General features: G+C 33.8%; 1 protein-coding gene across 5 annotated transcripts in view; it reads right to left on the reverse strand.

Moving 5' to 3' along the window:
* The window catches only part of NAALADL2 (N-acetylated alpha-linked acidic dipeptidase like 2), a 1576761-nt gene that overhangs the window by 1529336 nt on the left and 27844 nt on the right, over positions 1-19581 (reverse strand). For 2 of the 5 annotated variants that reach the window (XM_061415501.1, XM_061415504.1), the window contains exon 2: positions 3262-3364. The exons of the other annotated variants lie outside the window; for them this stretch is intronic. The gene's annotated coding sequence lies outside the window, so the exon portion shown is untranslated. The remainder of the gene's footprint in view (positions 1-3261; positions 3365-19581) is intronic. 5 annotated transcript variants of the gene reach the window in all.

Raw genomic sequence — 19581 nt, forward strand, 5'->3', positions numbered from 1 at the left:
CCTTTTCCTCCCAGGATGAAAGCCTCATTGCAAATTTTAATTAAGATCAGAAGTGATACTATATATTTTATGGGTGAGTCTAAAGTATGAAGAGATTAAATGGCCAGCTTATTTTGCTAATCATGAAATAGAAATCCACCAACTCCCACTTCAATTAATAATACACCCAAAAAAGACTCTCAAAGCTGTGTTTTCTGAATAAAAGGCTCTTGCCACCTGTGGGATAGGAGCTGAACTTCCCCCTACTTATTTAGTTCACGCCACTATTTTTACTTCATCTAAGCTTTCCCTCCTTTTACTCTCCACATGTTTTGGAAATCATAAGGCTGCCCCTTTTCTCTAAACTTGAAACTAGGAGTTCCTGATCTTTTTAAAAAAGATCATTGTTGAGATATAATTCACATACAATAAAATTCACCCATTTGAAATGTCTGATTCAATGGTTACTATATCCATAATGTTGTATGTTAATCACCACAAACAAATTTAAAACAGTTTTATCCTTCTAAAAAGAAATCCCATACTTCAGTCACTCCCATTTCCCTCTCTCCCACTGCTAGGAAATCAATAATCTACTTTGTCGGTATCAATTTACCAATTCTGGACCTTTCATATAAAAGGAATCACACAGTATGTGGTCTTTGTGACTGGCTTCTTTGACTTACCATATGTTTTCAAAGTTCAATCACATAGTAGAATGTATCAATACTTCATTCCTTTATTTCCAAATAATATTCTACTGTATAAATATACCATATTTTATTTATCCATGCATCAGCTGATGAATAATTGGCTTATTTGCACATTGAGGCTATTATGAAAAATCCTGCTATGAACATTCATGTACATGTCTTCATGTGGTCAGACATGATCCTGTTTATCCTGGATATATAACTAGCAGTGGAATTCCTGAGTCATATAGAAAATCTATGTTTAACAATTTCAGGAAGAGCCAAACTATTTTCAAAAACTGTTGTGCTAGTTCATATTCCCTTCATCAACATATGATGGTTCCAATTTTTCTACGTCCTCACCAACACATTGGAGAAGGCAATGGCAACCCACTCCAGTACTCTTGCCTGGCAAATCCCATGGACAGAGGAGCCTGGTAGGCTGCAGTCCATGGGGTCACTAGGAGTCGGACACGACTGAACGACTTCACCTTCACTTTTCACTTTCATGCATTGGAGAAGGAAATGGCAACCCGCTCCAGTATTCTTGCCTGGAGGATCCCAAGGATGGCGAAGCCTGGTGGGCTGCCGTCTATGGGGTCGCATAGAGTCGGACACGACTGAAGCGACTTAGCATACCAACACATACCATTATCTGAGCCATAGCAGTGGATATAAAGTTCTGTATTATTGTGGCTATCTATGACTTGCATCTTTCTAATGTGTAATAATAAACCTCCTTTCATGTGCTTATTGTCCATTTGCCTATCTTCTTTGGAGAAATGTCTGTTCAGATTCTTTTCCCATTTTTAATTGGCAGATACAATGTAGCAATGAAATGCCGAGACTCTATCTACATCAATATCACTAACAAAGTTGATATTGGACTAGGAGGGGAAAGACTGAAACCTCAAAGGTAGGCAATAATACCAAGTATATCTGACATCATGTCATGACCAAAGTCAAGTAAGTGGCTGTGATTTTATATGATTCATATAGCTTGAAGATAATAAGCAGCCTCAAAGGGTGAAGTGGGATGCCTATAGCTGTGAATGGCAGGAACTAAGCTGGATATGAGAATCAATTCCTTACTGGCTGGTTCAGAATAGGGTTTTGAATCAAGAAATGAAGGAGGAAAATAAGTCAGGTGGACAAAGCAAATATGACAAAAGGGGAGTGCCATGAGATTGTAAAGAAATGTACTAAGAATTTATCCCAGATACTGTAGATGTGAAGTGGAGAATAGTCTCTACGCTTAGGTTAGAAAGAGGCTTTTTACATACCTCATCCTTATAAAGGGCTGGTTTATGAATTTGTAAAGATTTACCAACATATTGATACCTACAACTAAGAAGCATTACTGAATCCTTGCTGTACCCCCAAATACTCTCCCAATTGCTTTACATATATTATTTCACCTAATTCTCGTGAGTACCATAGGAGGTTAATTCAATTATATTAATAAAGGAGGCGACAAAACTAAGTTTTTTAAAAGGTTAAATATCTTATGTAAGTCGCACAGCTATAAAACAGCTGAGTTTAGATTTAAAACCAGATCTAGCTAACTCCAAATTATGTGGCCTTTGATTATAATAGTGAAGATGAAGAAAAACTGCATTTGGATCAAGCTTAGTCTTTTACTTAAAATAATAAAAAGTGGTATATGGCTTGGATGCTAGAGGTTAATAGGGTTTGTAATCTTCATTGGTTATTAGTATTACCATCAAACTAATCGGCTATATATGAAACTTTTGAGCTATCTGTGACTTCTTCTCCCAACCTATCACTTCCATCTGACACCCATTTTCCATTCCACTGTCATAGATCTACTATTTCAGGTCATCATACTTGATAACTGTAGTATCTTTCTACCTGTTAACTGTCCTTATATAAATCCAGGTGATACACTACTATAAAACTAATTCTTAAACATAGTTCAGATCACAGCATATCTACTATTGAATATCAAAAATATTCAATACTCTCCTCTTATATCCATCAAATCAAATAGAGCTAACTGACCTTCACATTCCTGGCCTCCATAATATACCCATGACTTCCCATTCCAGCCTAGACATCTTAGCTGCCTACAGCTAAACTGTACCACTTACTTATTGTTGAAAACTACTCTATGTTTCCAAACTTAATTCACTTATTTATTCTTTTCTCTGGCATGGAATGCCTCCCCTGTGTCTGCCCATTGAAATTCAATCCCTCTCAAATGCCATGTCTTCCAGGAAAACTATCCCAATTCCCTCAAGATAATTCCTTCCTCTTTTAATTACATTTTTTCTTGTGTAGCTCATGTAACTGTAGATTACTATATCTTCACGGGTCACTTAATCTCCCTTTCTAGACATCAAGTTCTCTGAAAGCAAAGCCTGTGCATTACTCTTGTTTGAATTCCAAAACACTCAGCAGATGTTTTGAAATTATGGCCATTAAAAACCGTCATTGGATTAAATTATTAAAGTTGAAAAAATATAGTGATGCATTAGTCAGAACTATTTTGGTTGCAAATCCATCTAATTTAGACCCAAAGAGAATTGTCTGGGGCTCATATGAACAAATTATGGAAAAGGAAAACTACCTTGCCACAGACATGGCCACTAGTGGTGTACCGGTTTCTATCCTCTAAGCTTTAGCACCAGAGAGAAAGGAATCTTCTGCAACACTCACCTCGACACCTGCACCTGTATAAAAAGTACCAGAAAAAAAGTTTCTGACTGCCCAGCTTAATTCACTGATTCGCTGAACTTTTGACAGTAGTTAAAGTTGAGCATAAGAAGGTAGCAGCACCAGTTAAAGACCTCATGGATAAAATAAGGAATCATGTGTGTGTGTGTGTGTGTGTGTGTGTGTGTGTGTGTGTTACAGTACTTTCTCAGAAAATGAGAGAAGGGATATGATATAAACAAATATTTAACGTCCATTATAAGTAGTGAAAGGTTTCAGTGATAACTGATTACTGTTGCATAGTTGATTAAAAACAAAAAAAAAGGAGGAGAGGAAAATTTTAGTCTATTAGTATATAAACAGAATTTAGAACAAATGGTATCAATTGTTTCCCATTCCTATTACTGTTCTTTCTTCAACATTCCTAAGTTGGCAGGTTCAGATTTTGCATAGTTTATGTAGAAGTAAGGCTATGTAAAACTGTTGATAAATTTCCCAGATTGATATAAAAAAGAAAAAGACTGCTTAACTGTTTGGGAATCCAGTATTCCATGATGGTTAAAACAGTGTTACTGAATATACATTTTAGCCTTTCTCATGTAAATTAACTTTTTTACTTTCGGGCATCATATTTCTCTCTTCTACTTTTATTGTTGGAAATATACACATTTATACATTTTTTCATTTATCTCAGAGTATCATATATACATGACAGCAAGAATCATAGTCTCAAGTAACCATTAATATAATTACCAGAAAGACAACATAAATGAGTAGGAAATAAGGTGATCTGAGAAGTGTCTACTCTTGAAATGGGCAGCTGTTATGCTGCTCCAGCCAACTGTTCCATTGAGGGAAGGCAGATGAGTGTTGTTGAATCAGGTGGTTCCTTATATCAAAAAATTTCAGAAAGTCAGGGTTATATACGAAACCTCTTGATTTCTATATATGAGCCACCAACTCACATTTTCAAGTGCTGTACATACCAGACAGAGCAAATCTGCAGGTAAAATCTAACCTGCTGATTTTTTATTCTGTTAGATAGGTTCAACAAGTACTCATTGAATGAATGCTTATGTACAAAACTAATGATCTGAAAATCAAATCATGGTTTTCTATTAATTACAGTCCAGTTGTAGAGACTACTTTCTCCAGAAGAAAATGTTGGCATCAGTTCTTTAAAATTCTGTTTAAAATTTTAATTTTTATAAGAGAATCATTCTTTTGTTAATGGGATAGGTATAGGTATAGGTAAATATAATCCTAAAATTTATCTCTGAAGAAGTTAGTAAAATGGATTATCAATTCACTCTTATAGATGCCTTTCATATGTTATTAAAAGGATAATATAGCTAGCATTTATTGGTATTCTTGGTTATTTCTTCCTACTTAAGTAACACAAAGTTTAAATGTTTAAATTGCTCAATTTAATCCTTGTCATGAAGACATTTAAAACTGCTATTGGCCATACTGATATCTCTTTCTTTGAATTTCTGCAGCCCTTATTTGTTGTATGTCATTTAGTGATATTTTCAAGCTTCAAGGAGTTTCTTAACTATAGAAGTGAAATATCTATACAGTGAAGCAATGGACAGAACAACAAACTTGCTATTAGGAGATCCAGTCAGATTCAAATTCATTAATTGTGGGACCTTGAGAAAGGAGAGAAAATGGTCTGCTATGTACTTCAGCAAAAACTCTTCAGCAGTGATCAACTGAGAGAGGGAGACAACAGAGGGAAATCAGGCTTTTAGTTGTCCAAGTAACTGTCAACTGTCAACTTTCCTGTTAAAGAAAGGAGATAGATAAGAGAACCATGAGTATTGATAAAATCTACTATGGACAGCTGTTGGGAGAAAGAAAGAAAAGAATAAACATAAATGCCAAGATATGTGAGTAAAAGATATTTTATCATTTAAAAAGCTATACTTAAAAAATAATGTGGAGTACTTAAAGAAAAAAATAATAATATGACCTGGGTTCTATATAAATGCAAAATTAAAATCTATGACAAAAAAGCCCAAATAAAATGATAGAAATCGAAATATACTAGAAAATAAAAGGAAGATGAAAGGAACCTTACTTCTAAAGTTAAGAAAAGAAATAGAAGATATTGTTAAAAATCACACAATAAAGTTGAAAAGTACAATGTCTGAGGTGAAAACTATGTTGGATCAATTTATCAGCAAATTACATGACTCAGGAAAAAGGACTAGTGAATCTGAAAACAAAACAATGCAAACTATGCAAAAAGAAACAAGAAATAGAACCAAAAAGACGGGGAAAAGAAGAAGGTATTGTGGGGAATATAATACGTGTTTAAGTAAAACATATAACAATAACAGCATAAAAATGGGAGGAGAAAACAGCAGAATACTACTGTAAAATTCTGACACTGTATATAAGTGGTATAATATCACATGAAGGTGGACTCCGATAAGTTAAAAAATGTATACCATAAATTCTAAAACAAGCACTAAAATTAAAAAAAAGAGAATTACAGCTAATAATCAGCCAACAATTGAGATAGCATAAAATAATAATTTTAAAAGTATTCAATCTCAAAGAAGGAAATAAATGAGGGAAGATCAAAATAAGGATGGAATCAACAGAAAATGAACAGCAAGATGACAGAACTCAGCATATCAATACATTATGTAATTATTTATAAACACTATAATAAGAAGGCAAAATTATACAATTGGATTTAAAGAAAACAGCAAGACCCAACTGTTCACTGCTTACATGAAATATATTCAATATAAAGAATCAAATAGGCTAAATGTAAATTGATGATAAATATACACTATATTAATTGTAGTTGAAATAAAACTGTAGTGGGTATATTAATATCAGAAAATTAGATTTCAGAGCAAAGAATAATACTAGAGACAAGGGATTTTTATGATAAAGGGGTTAACCTCTAATCAAGAAAACATAGTATTCCTAAAGATTTATGCATCTAGTAAGGCAGTATCAACACACACACAAGGCAAAAATTAATAGAACTTGAGGAGAAAAAAATAAGTCCATAATTATACTCAGAGATTAGTAACAGAGCAGAAAACAACAAAACATATAAAAAATAATGAAAATCAATTAAATAAGAGGCTGAGTCTTTGAGAAAAATCAAAACAGTTGATGAACATCTAAAATGATGACCAAAAAAAGATATTCGATACCAATTAAGAGTATTATTAGATAAAATGGAAACCCTAACAAGAAGATAGCAACTACCAAAGCTCATTTAAGAAAAATAGAAAACTCTGTATAGACTTAAATCTATTAAAAATACAGAATCTGTAGTTACAAACTTCTTTCACAAAGAAGACCAAACAGTGAAAGAGAAAATCACTTGGTCATGTCCAACTCTTTGCGACCCCATTGACTATGGAATTCTCCAGGCCAGAATACTGGACTGGAGAGCCATTCCCTCTCTAGGGGATCTTCCCAACCCAAGGATAGAACCCAGGTCTCCTGCAGTGCAGGCAGATTCTTTACCAGTTGAGCTACTAGGGAAGATCAAAAAAGACCTATATAAATTGAGAGCAAAATCCATCTTTATGTATAAGATGACTCAATATTGTCATGATGTCAGTTTTTCCTTACTTGATCTGTAGAATCAGTTCCAACTAAACTTCCATCAATGTATTTTGTGAACATTAACAAACTGATTCTAAAATTTTTATGGAGAGAGAAAGGACACAGAATAGCCAAGACAATATTGAAGGAGAGGAACAGAGTTGGAGGACTGACACTATCCAACTTTAAAACTTACCATAAAAAAAAAAAAAACTTACCATAAAGCCAGAAAGACAGTGTGGTTTTGATAAAAGAGCAGACAAGTGGATCAATGGGACTAAATACAGAGCCCATAAACAGACCCAGAGGAACTAAAGAGCCTCTTGATGAAAGTGAAAGAGCTGGCTTAAAACTCAACATTCAAAAAAATGAAGATCATGGCATACACTCCCATCACTTCATGGCAAATGGATGAAGGAAACAATGGAAACAATGACAGACTTTATTTTCTTGGGCTCCAAAATCACAGATGGTGACTGCACCCATGAAATTAAAAGGTGCTTGCTCCTTGCTAGAAAAGCTATGACAAACCTAGACAGAATATTAAAAAGCAGAGACATTTCTCTGCTGGCAAAGGTCTGTATAGTCAAAGCTGTGGTATTTCCAGTGGTTATGTATGCATGGGAGAGTTGGACCATAAAGAAGGTTGAGTGCCAAAGAATTGATGCTTTTGGTGTTGGAGAAGACTCCTGAGAGTCCCTTGGACATCAAGGAGATCAAACCAGTCAACTCTAAAGGAAATCAATCCTGAATATTCATCGGAAGGACTGATGCTGAGTCTACAATACTCTGGCCACCTGATGCGAAGAACTGACTCATTATAAGACCTTGACGCTGGGAAAGATTGAAGTCAGCAGGAGAAGGGGACGAAAGAGGATGAGATGGCTGGATGGTACCACCAATTCAATGGAATAAATTTAAGCAAACTCCAGGAGATGGTGAAGGACAAGGAAGCCTGGCTGTGCTTCAGTCCATGGGGTCGCAAAGAGTCAGACATGACAAAGCAAGAATAACGGAATAACATGAAAGGCAATCTAGTACAGCAAACAAAGTCTTTTCAACAAACAATGCAGAAACATCCACATACAAAACAAAAAGAAATCTGGACACAGAACTTACTACACATCACATAACTCAAAATGGATGACGTACCTCAATGTAAAAAACACAAAACGATTATAAAACCCATAGAAGAAAACACAGGAGAAAATCAAAGAAAACTTCAAGTCTGATATCTTAATTTGTGAATTCTATAAATATACTTCATGATGAAGTAACAGAAATTCTACACAAATCTTCTAGAAATTGAAAATAAGGGAATATCTTTCAACTGATTCTATAAGACCAACATCACACTGATACCAAAATTAGACAGACTTAAAACTACACAACAATAGCCCTTATGAACATACGTAAAAGGATCTGAAACAAAATTTTAGCACATCTAATCTAACATTGCATGGAGGAAGACTACATCACTACAAAGCAGATATTACTCTGGTGATGTAGCCCAATTAAACAAGCAAAAATCAATGTATTTAATCATATTAACAAAAAGATAAATAATCAGACAAAAAGCATCTGTCAAAATCCAACATCCATTTCTAATAAAAAATTTCAAAAAACTAGTAATAGAAGTCAACTTCCTCAATCTGATAAAGGGAATCTGAAAAATCTACATCTATCATCATACTTAGTAATGCCTGGTAAAAGTCTGCATGAAAATCTAACTAATCACCAACAAAACAAGAGTGTCCACTCTCACCACCTCTATTCAACATGGTATTGCAACTTCTAGCCTTTGAAAATAGAAAAATAAGTAAAAGGCATTGAAAATTAGATAAAACAGTAATAATATCTTTGTTTATAGGCAACATGATTATTTATGTTGAAAAACTGCTAAAATGTATTTTTTAAAAAGCCACTAGCACCAAAAAAATGAGTTTAAGAAGTTGTAGGATATACTTTAATATTAAAAAATTAATTTTGTTTATATATACTAAAAATAAACAATAAAAATAACAGAATACCATTTACAATTACATTAAAAATATAAAATACTTAGGGGAAAATCTGTCAAAATCAGGAAAGACCTATACATTGAAAACTTTATTTATTAATGATGACCTAATAAAAAATAATCTAAATAAACAAATGGATAAACACTGTCAATGGATCAGAAGATGGAATAGTGTCAAGATATCAGTTCTCCCCAAATTAATGTATGCTGCTGCTGCTGCTGCTGCTGCTAAGTCACTTCAGTCGTGTCCAACTCTGTGCGACCCCATAGACGGCAGCCCACCAGGCCCTGCCATCCCTGGGATTCTGCAGGCAAGAACACTGTAGTGGGTTGCCATTTCCTTCTCCAATGCATGAAAGTGAAAAGTGAAAGTGAAGTCACTCAGTCGTGTCAGACTCTTCGCAACCCCATGGACTGCAGCCTACCAAGCTCCTCCATCCATGGGGTTTTCCAGGCAAGAGTTCTGGAGTGGGGTGCCATTGCCTTCTCCAAAATTAATGTATAGATTCAACGTAATTCTAAACAAAATTCCATCAAGTTGTCTATAAATACTGAAAAATTTATTTTAAAATGCATGCATGAAAAAAATAAATAAATAAAATGCATGCATGAACTCCACGACTTAGAATAGACAGAACAACTTTAAAATGTTTGAAATTCAATCCTGTCTGATTTCAAGTCTTTTTACACAGCTACAGTAATCAAGATAATATAGTATTGTCACAAAAATAAGCAAAAATGGAAAAAAATAGAGATTCCAAAAACAGATCCATAATATATGAATGAAATATTCTGACAAAGACACAAAAGTAACTCATTAGAGAAAAGATTTTAAGTAAATGGTACTGGAAAAATTATATATTTATTTGCAAAAAAAGATTCTAATCCATATTTTGCAAAAATTAATCAAGATGGATCAAAACAATCAAGCTGGATCATGACCTTATCATAAAATCTAAGACTAAAAATTAAAGGAAAAAAGATATGAAACCAAAAGCACAATGCATAATAGACTAAAATGATAAGCTAGATATCATCAAAATAATTTCTACTATTCAAAAGAAACTGTTTAGGAGAACAAAAAGATAAACCACAGAAGAGGAGAAAATATATGTAAATCATATATCTGGTGAAGGACATATATGGAAACACAAAGTACTTTGAAAGCTCGATAATAAAAAAACACACAACCCAATAATTCTCACAAAAGATTTGAACAGAAAAGTCACAAAAGAAGGTATGGAGATGGCAAGGAAGTAAATGAAAAGATCCTAAATGTCATTGGTTATTAGGGGAAAACACACTAAACTGGCAACAATATTGTCACTAAAACCTATCAGAATGATGATTGAAGTTAAAAGACTAACCGTACCAAGTGCTGGCAAGAATGTGGAGGGACTGCAACTTACAAACATTGCCGACTGGAATGTGAAATGGTCACTCACTTTGGAAACCAGTTTGACAGGTTCTTAAAAAATTAAACATACATCTGCCATAACATCCAGCCATTTAACTCCTAGGTATTTACCCAAAATAAAAGAAAGCACAGAAGAATAAAACAGTACATACCATTAAATTCCATTAAATTTATGTAGAACTGTAGAAAATGAAAACCAATACAGAATGATAGAAGGCAAAGCAGTTGTTACTTGGTGATGCAAAGAAAGAAGTCAAGAGAAGTGGGAAGGGAGGGATTAGCAAGGGGCCTGGGGAAATGTCTGGGGATGATGGATATGCCCTCTATCCTGAGTGTTGTGAGGTATGACAATGTATAAACAAATCCAATCTTATCAAATTGTATATTTTAAAATAGACATTGCATATTGTATGTCAATTATTCTCAAACTGTTAAAAAAGAGAGAGATGCATCCCTATCAATCTAAGGACATGTGATAGAAAAATTTTGGAAGAGCTTTCTCTCCTGATTACCACAATCAAAAGTAAATGTCAAGTTTGAAACAAAGTAACGGCCCACAATTTTCTCCAAGTCATCCATCCTCAATCAAAATTCCTTGCACAAACAGAAGTAAAAATTTAGAATGTTAAAAAAAGGTCCTCTGATAATGGGCAAACTTTCTCATGGAATCTCTCCAATACCGAATGAGATTAATAAAATCCAGTTCTCTGTCTGAATTAATGATATAACAGTTTCTGAAACATTCTTACTTTAAGTCTTTGATCATTTGTCTCCTGAGCATCGAATTCCTACTCCTATTTTCTACTCCATCCAAATGCCTATGATTCCTTCATAACACATCCCAAATGCCTGATACTATGGCTGAGCTGTACACAAACAAAAACATATATTTACTATCTGTCCCTTTATAAGCAAAGTCTTCTGATACCAGTTTTATTCCTTTAAATTCCATTTGGCATCTCTCTTAAGCATAATTTATTATATTATGCATCTTCCTATGTTTAAGGTCTTTAAGGGCAGGAACTCAATTGTACAAGCACTATGAAATACTTTGCATTCAGTCAGTTCTCAATAAAATCTGTTAAATCAGATAATTTATGAATGAAAAGAGTTAAATCAGCAGATACTAACTAGGATGAGCTCTTAATTACAGAATAATAAGACTGCATTGCTGTCATCAGATTAGGCTATGATACTGCAACAACCTTTGCCTACAGCTCAAAGAATGTTAGAGTTGAAATAGACTTTAGAGCTCTGCAGATCAATCTATTCGTTTTTAACTGAAAAAACTGACGGCCAGAGAGTTTAAGCGATTAGCCAAGGATAAAATAAAGAGTGCTAGAACAAAGACTAAAACTCATGCCTGCTAGAGATAATGGAACAGATAGGTTCATGGACAGGCTTTAAGAAATAGGGTAACTCCCCCAAAATGCATAGCTGCTAAATTTTACATATGTGCATGTAAACATCTTCTTGGGAAGAGTATTATATTCTCATCAGTGTCAAAAAGAGTTCATAATCAAAACAAAACTGAGAAAAAGATTTTTTTTTTGGAGAATCACTGATTGTTATCATCTAGTTAAGTAGTAAAGCTACTGATCAACAGGTCTGATCATCCTATATTCTTTATCACATCCAAGGCAAAAGCCAACACACATTTTGCCAGTGTAAACAGCTACTGTGCACAGCAATTCAAATACTTCAGGTATCCCTCTTTATTTTCCTCTAAGGATCCTTCAGTGTAGAAGTACTTCTGCAGTACTAATCAAAACAATTAAATCAAGATTGTGTGCTTAACAGGGGGATGGGCGTGGGAGTTAATGTAAAAGGAAAAAGTTGTATATTTCCTATCTTAAGAAATATTTCAAGGAGGTTATTTGGTATGTATGAAGAAAAAAGATTTAATGACAGACATCAAATAATTTACTATCATTGTCATTCTGATTTTAGGAAATCTATTTATCAAAAAAAATCTTCCAATAAAATGAATCTATGAGACTGATAATTCAATACAAGTACAAACTCAATGTGACATAAGGTTTCTGTAGATAATGAGCAATATTACTATGCAGACTAGATATTAATGTTCACTGCCTACAAATGGTAGCATTACTATTGCCAAACATATCAGACCACACTTAAAATGGAACTTGAAAACCTGTGAAAGTTACACTACTTAAAACAAAACACTTACTTGAAAATTTTAACAGAAGGAAATTAGTAGTAAGAGAATTGGTTAAGGAGATTAAAAGAAATAAATAAATAAACATAATGTAATTTCACTCACAGTACTCAAAAAAGTAAAGAATACTCAGAAATGTTTTCATCAAGAATGGTCACTGAACAAAGCACTAAAATTTTATTAGAGGATATAGATTCCCCCAAATGGAAAGATATTTAATGGTTTTGAATAAGAATTCTTAATATCACAAAAAAGTAAGTCTCTCAATGTCACTATGTATCTTTAATGAAATCCCTATTAGAATCCCGATTTTTGTCCTTTATCAGATAAAATTACCTTAAATTTATACAGAAGGATGCTGCTGCTACTGCTGCAAAGTCACTTCAGTCATGTCCGACTCTGTGCGACCCCATAGACGGCAGCCCACCAGGCTCCCCCGTCCCTGGGATTCTCCAGGCAAGAACACTGGAGTGGGTTGCCATTTCCTTCTCCAAGGCATGAAAGTGAAAAGTGAAAATGAAGTTGCTCAGTCGTGTTCAACCCTTAGCGACCCCATGGACTGCAGCCTACCAGGCTCCTCCATCCATAGGATTTTCCAGGCAAGAGTACTGGAGTGGGGTGCCATTGCCTTCTCCGATACAGAAGGATAGATGCCCAAAATCTGAAGGAAAAAAAAAGTTGCTGGAAGGCTCTATTATCAAAATCGTGGATTTACCATAATAACAAAGTACATCAGATAATATTATCATCAGATAATTAATCTCCTCAGTAATGAGACCAGTGGGAAGAAAGAGGTCAATGGCTTAACAAATGGTATATATGTCTTGAGGAATGTCAAATTAAATTACCATTTTATATCTTGTCTTCAAAAATTTAGGATTAAGATTTAAATATAAAAGAATAAAACAATAAAAATCCCATAAGAAAATACAGCACATTGTATTATAATATAGAGATCTGAAAGAATTTCATGATCAAAATGAATTTACTACAAAATTATAAAAGAAAACAGACTTATTTGTTCAAAGCTTTGAAACTTTTTAATGGTAAAAGATATCATGAACAAACTCAACAAACTATAAATTTAGGGAAAATATTAAATAAAGAGTGTAATTAAGCTCTCTGTTATGAGGAATACTTAAAACTTGGTAAGGCAGATATGAACAGCCCAACAGAAAAATGAGCAATTAAGTGGCTATTTATATATGAGATCAAATTTGGGGGGAAAGAAAACATTAAACAGAACCTCAAACTCAGAGATTTGTAAATTAAAGTGAAAGTGAATCACTCAGTTGTGTCCTACTCTTTGTGACCCCATGGACTGTAGCCCACCAGGCTCCTCTGTCTATGGAATTCTCCAGGCAAGAATACTGGAGTGGGTTGCCATTTCCTTCTCCAGGGGATCTTACCAACCTAGGGATCAAACCCAGGTCTCCCACATTGCAGGCAGACTCTTTACCAACTGAAAAAACATTAAACAAAAGCTCAGACTCAGAGATCTGTAAATTAAAGTACAAACAATCATTTCCCACCTATCAGCTTGCAAACATTTAAAAGAGAGGTTACAACAATTAGTGTAGATGAGCTAAAACATGTATTCTCATACATAGCTATGCTAGATGGTTAAAAAAAGTCATATTTAAAACAAAAACTAGCATTTCTTTAAAATATGTACCTTGCTGCTGCTGCTGCTAAGTCGCTTCAGTCGTGTCCAACTCTGTGCGACCCCATAGACAGCAGCCCACCAGGCTCCCCCATCCCTGGGATTCTCCAGGCAAGAACACTGGAGTGGGTTGCCATTTCCTTCTCCAATGCATGAAAGTGAAAAGTGAAAGTGAAGTCACTCAGTTGTGTCTGACTCTTAGCAACCCCATGGACTACAGCCTACCAGGCTCCTCCATCCATGGGATTTTCCAGGCAAGAGTACTAAAAAAAGACATATTTAAAACAAAAACTAGCATTTCTTTAAAATATGTACCTTAAGTGTTTAAAAATATTTATTTTTAATTACCCATGAATAGTATCATTAAATACCTTTTCAACTGATATCTAATACATATTTAGGCACTTCCCAGGTAGCTCAGACAGTAAGGAATCTGCCTGCAACGTGGGAGACCAGGTTCATTAATATATCTTAATGAGGTTATCTATGAGCAATATGGCTTCCCCTGTGGCTCAGCAGTAAAGAATCTGGCTGTAATGCAGGAGACACAAGAGACACAAGTTGGATCCCTGGGTTGGGAAGATCCCCTGGAGGAGGAAACGAAAACACATCAGCATTCTTGCCTGGAAAATCCCATAGACAGAGGAACCTGGCGGGCTACATCATGGGGTCACAAAGAGTTGGACACGACTGAGCACACACTTGCATGCACAATGAGCAATATATTTTTGTAGAATTAGAAGGAAATAAGATATCCTAAATTATATCTGACTTCTAAAACTGACTCAATTTTGACCACAGCTTGAACAATACTGTAACAATACAAACATTATTTTTTCTATCTATATTAGGCATAGTTTAAATGGAACTGTTAGTAGACTCTCGGCAGTTTTTGTGTAACTGCACAGTACAAAAGAGAATACTCTTTTTCTAATGCTCAAACTCTCAGAAACATTGTTTGAGACTGTCACTAGGGGGAAGTCTTGTTTTCCAGAGGCTAAATTTAAATTACCATAAATCTTACAATTGTACATTTTTATGAATAAATGTATCTCAGAAGATACAATTCAAAACACAAGACAAAGCCCCACCTTGGAATTCAGTCATAAGGTTCTGAAAACACAACCAATCAATATTTGTAAAAATATAATATCAAAGGTAATTTTAAGTTTCATATCATCAATAGATCACAAAGTTTCCTCGTGTAAAAGAATAAGCCATATTTTACTTTAAATAACCTATAATTAGGGTATTTTCCTCTTCAGCTAAATGTGGAAATCACTCTTCATTAAACTCTTTCTGCATAGATATATAATATATAACCAACGACCTTTCTCCATTAATTGATAAAACTCCTTTAATTTTTCACCACCGTCATACTACAGTTGTTTCTTAACAGTTTCCATAGAAATACTCATGGATAACAGTGAAAGAACTTGTACAGTTCCTTAGGACAATTATTCACCTATTCTATGATGTTTATAAACCAAGTAAATTAAGTCTCTTTAGCTCACTGCCTTTCTAGTTTTAATCCCTCCCCAGAGGAAATCTATGTGTGGGTAATTTTTGCTCTAGGGCACTTACAGATTTGTTCCTGATAATAAGAACTGAACAGCTAAGTTACAGAATGCAAATTCCTGCTCTGAAAGCATATTTCTTAATGCCTTAACTGCTATTATTTCAAAAACAAATTAAACAAGTTCTGTTGAAAGCCAATTAACCAATTTAGGAAGCAACTTAATGCAAATCACTGCCTCTTACTTTCACCCAACATGATGTTTTGTGATTCTAAGATGTCAGTCTTTAAATGCATATCTATAGTTAGCGACTGTTTTAAAGTGACCCAAGGTGCCTACACAAACATTCCACTGGGATGCATAAGTTAAACAAAAGTTTTGATTTATTTTTACTTTCTACCTCTGCATCTTCATTCTTTCAGAGTCCTATTATAAACAAAATTGAGAAAAAAAAAATGTGTAAAAAGAGCACAGAGCTAAGAATCATCAGAATGAGATTATAATCCCAGGTTTATATCAAAGAAACTGTATTTGGTCCAAACACCAGTCAAATGATAAGGAAAACATCAATTACATGATAAGGTCATAAGGAAAACTATTCCATAAATTTAAGATGTTACGCACCTTTTGAAACAAAGTTTATGTATATGGATAATTTTTCTATTTTGTTCTTTAATTTTCATAGAACATTTGTCCTGACTATAAGGCATTGGGGATTAATTTCAACAGAAAATATTTAGAGATACCTAGCTAAAAGACATCTGATCTTTGAGACTTCCATCCCTTCCCTACCCAGAGTTTCTTCAGCACCTCTTCCTCAATAATTCCCATTTAAGACACAGATTTTTTGAACTATGTTCAACCAATCTGGGTATAATTCATGAAACCACTTCAGTCAATATATAAGCATGTATCCAGTGATCAGCAGGAAAAAAGAAAAAGTAACAAATATTGATACTGACAAGTAATGGTTTATAAGAATTAATCAGTTTCTAAGAATTCACTTACTATTATTTAATATTAACCTTAGCATTTCTATAACAGGCAACATGTAGAGTTAATTCAAAGTTTATATAGCAGAGAAACATGTAAGAATTTTACTCACTCTGAGCATTTATATACCTAGGAAAAAATTTTGAGAATAAAATGAATGGACCACTTGAATAAACTTTTAGAAAATTAAGATATGATAATGAAGCATTAAAGAGATCAAATTAACTACAGTACAGATTTAAAACTTTAAAAAAGAAAGGAAAACTAAAACTGAAAACAGCAAACTACTACAGGACAAATAAAAGCATTAAATGAAAATAGCTCAACATAGGAAAAACATAACTGATGTTATATAGAGCTTTATAGAGCTCTGAGATTTATTTTTTCTGCTGTATTTTTCTCTGTATTTTTCCTGCTGCTCACACTTCAATCAATAATAATTACGATTTTTATGTCAAATAGCAGAGTGTTCTCGGAGAAGGCAATGGCACCCCACTCCAGAGTTCTTGCCTGGAGAATCCCAGGGACGGGGGAGCCTGGTGGGCTGCCGTCCATGGGGTTGCACAGAGTCAGACACGACTGAAGCGACTTAGCAGCAGCAGCAGCTGTAGTGTTCTATTTTTAGCCTTTGAATAACCATTAAAAAATCACAAAGACAGTCGGCAAAACCTGCTTACATTTTAATAAACATGCATGGGGTCTTTGACAAGTAATGACACTATTCTCATAAGGATTTGATTATTAAGTCTTATATTTGGAAAGAACAATAACACTTTTGTGATAAAAATGTAGTTGAATAAATAAAATGTGTTAGTATTTTGGTTGTATGCTTTCCCCTCACAGAGCTAGAGATATGCATTCTCTGGAAAGGCGTCTGTGTGTGTGTGTGTGCACTCATTCGTTTCAGACTCGCTGCAACCCCAAGGACTATAGTCCATCAGGCTTCTCTATCCATGTATCTCTTAACCACTTTCCTCTGTTCACCTCGTTGACTAATTTCTCTCATGACAGAGCCTCACTTTTTATGTTCATATCCTGGCACTTAGCATAAGACCCTATATATTCTAGGGACTCATTAAATCTGGTTTATGAATGAACAGATGAGTGACTGATGGACTCAGCTTACAAAAATGAAGAAGGGGATGGGGGAAGAGTGCTCCATCCCAAGGCAGTCAATTCCTTGGAAAGAGTTCATTCTTATTTATATTTATCATTTTAGCAGGTAGGGTAATATCTGGAAGATATTAAATTTTCTAATAATGTTTACCAAATGAATGAGTGCATGATTTATGTTAGAATTTCACTGGGCATGTGATTCTTACAAGTGTAAGTTTGTATCATTAATTAGAAACATGATCAATCCTCTCATTGATTACTCTTTTCTGTTCCAATTTAGTCCCTATAACTACTTTTCTGAGACTAAAAGAAACATTTCACAAGCTATATAAAATATTAACTATTTTTATGATCATTCCTTATATATCTTACTCATTCACTAATATTTTCTGAAAATGTATTCTATATATGCTCCAATATCATACTGCCTACTTTGTTTTCTACAAATTCTTTTCTCTTTTAAATATTTTATGTAAAGAAATTTTGCCTTAATCAAATCAATTTATCTTTTTCCTAATAATGTTTCTTTGCTTTTACACTTTGAAATTCCTTTCCCTTCAAAATGTTTGAAAAATATTCAATTTTACTTTTTTAATGTAACAGTGGTTTGACTTTTTTTAACTTTACTATTATCTAGTTGGAATTTATTTTACTATGAACTATTAGGTAAAGATCTAAATCTTTTCTTAATCCCTATGAAATAGTCCAAACACCATTTATTAAATATTATTTCTCTCCTCACAAATTTGAGTTGTCTTCCTAATTATACATTCTTACATATAACCCAATCATATTCTCAGGTCTATGTCTATGCCAGATTGTGAATGACTAAAAAAATGGAACTGTGCTGATGTAATAATGTATACAATACAATGGAATAAACAGCGAGGCACTTAATAAATGCTTTCTGTTAACAAAATTCTTGGTGACTTTTCCTGCTCTGAAATTTCAATATAATAATGAGAAATACATATGTAGCTCTCCCCTAGTATATTAGAAGATCCTTGAAAGCAAAATACCTGTCTCACTCATTTTTAGTTTCCACATTTAATATAGTGTCTGACAAAGAGACTTAGCAAGCATTTGCTGAAATGAACAGAATTATGACAAGACTTAAAAAGAGAGTGCTATGAGAAGAAAGATTTAAATACAAGGAGGTGGAAGATTTGTCCAAGTAAATGAAAGAAGTTAAATGGTGGCAGGAGAATTTTATAAGACACAAAACTATAAAGTACAGATTTAATCACTTGTCTATTCACACCAATTACTATGTAAATATTATTGATTTTCAAATAACTCTGCTTTATAGGTTATGTTTAGGTTGTTTCACACTTTTAGTAATGACAAAATTCACTCTGGCAAAATGCACTTTAATTCTCATTCCTCACTAACTGATTGATACATATTAATTCAGTCAAAAATTCTCATCTCTAAGACGATCTGAAAATGTTTCACATATAAATGGAAGGTTGCAACCCTAATTTTCAAAATCTGAAACCTCATGACTGCATTCAGTGTTGTTAAAGGAATCTTAATTTTAACTTTGTTAATTAAAATTGTGAATCAATGGCCTGAGGAAACTTTCACTAGACATATGTTAAATCCAGTGAGGCATTATTTAGAGAACATATATAATTCTCATTAGGCTGAATTGTGAAAGGATGCGATATAATTTAATACTAGCCTCAAAATATAAATTCATCAATAAAACTTTATTTCAAATACTCTCTAAGTATTGAATTTC

The sequence above is a fragment of the Bos javanicus genome, chromosome 1 (assembly GCF_032452875.1).
Source record: "Bos javanicus breed banteng chromosome 1, ARS-OSU_banteng_1.0, whole genome shotgun sequence".
Classification (NCBI taxonomy): Eukaryota; Metazoa; Chordata; class Mammalia; order Artiodactyla; family Bovidae; genus Bos; species Bos javanicus.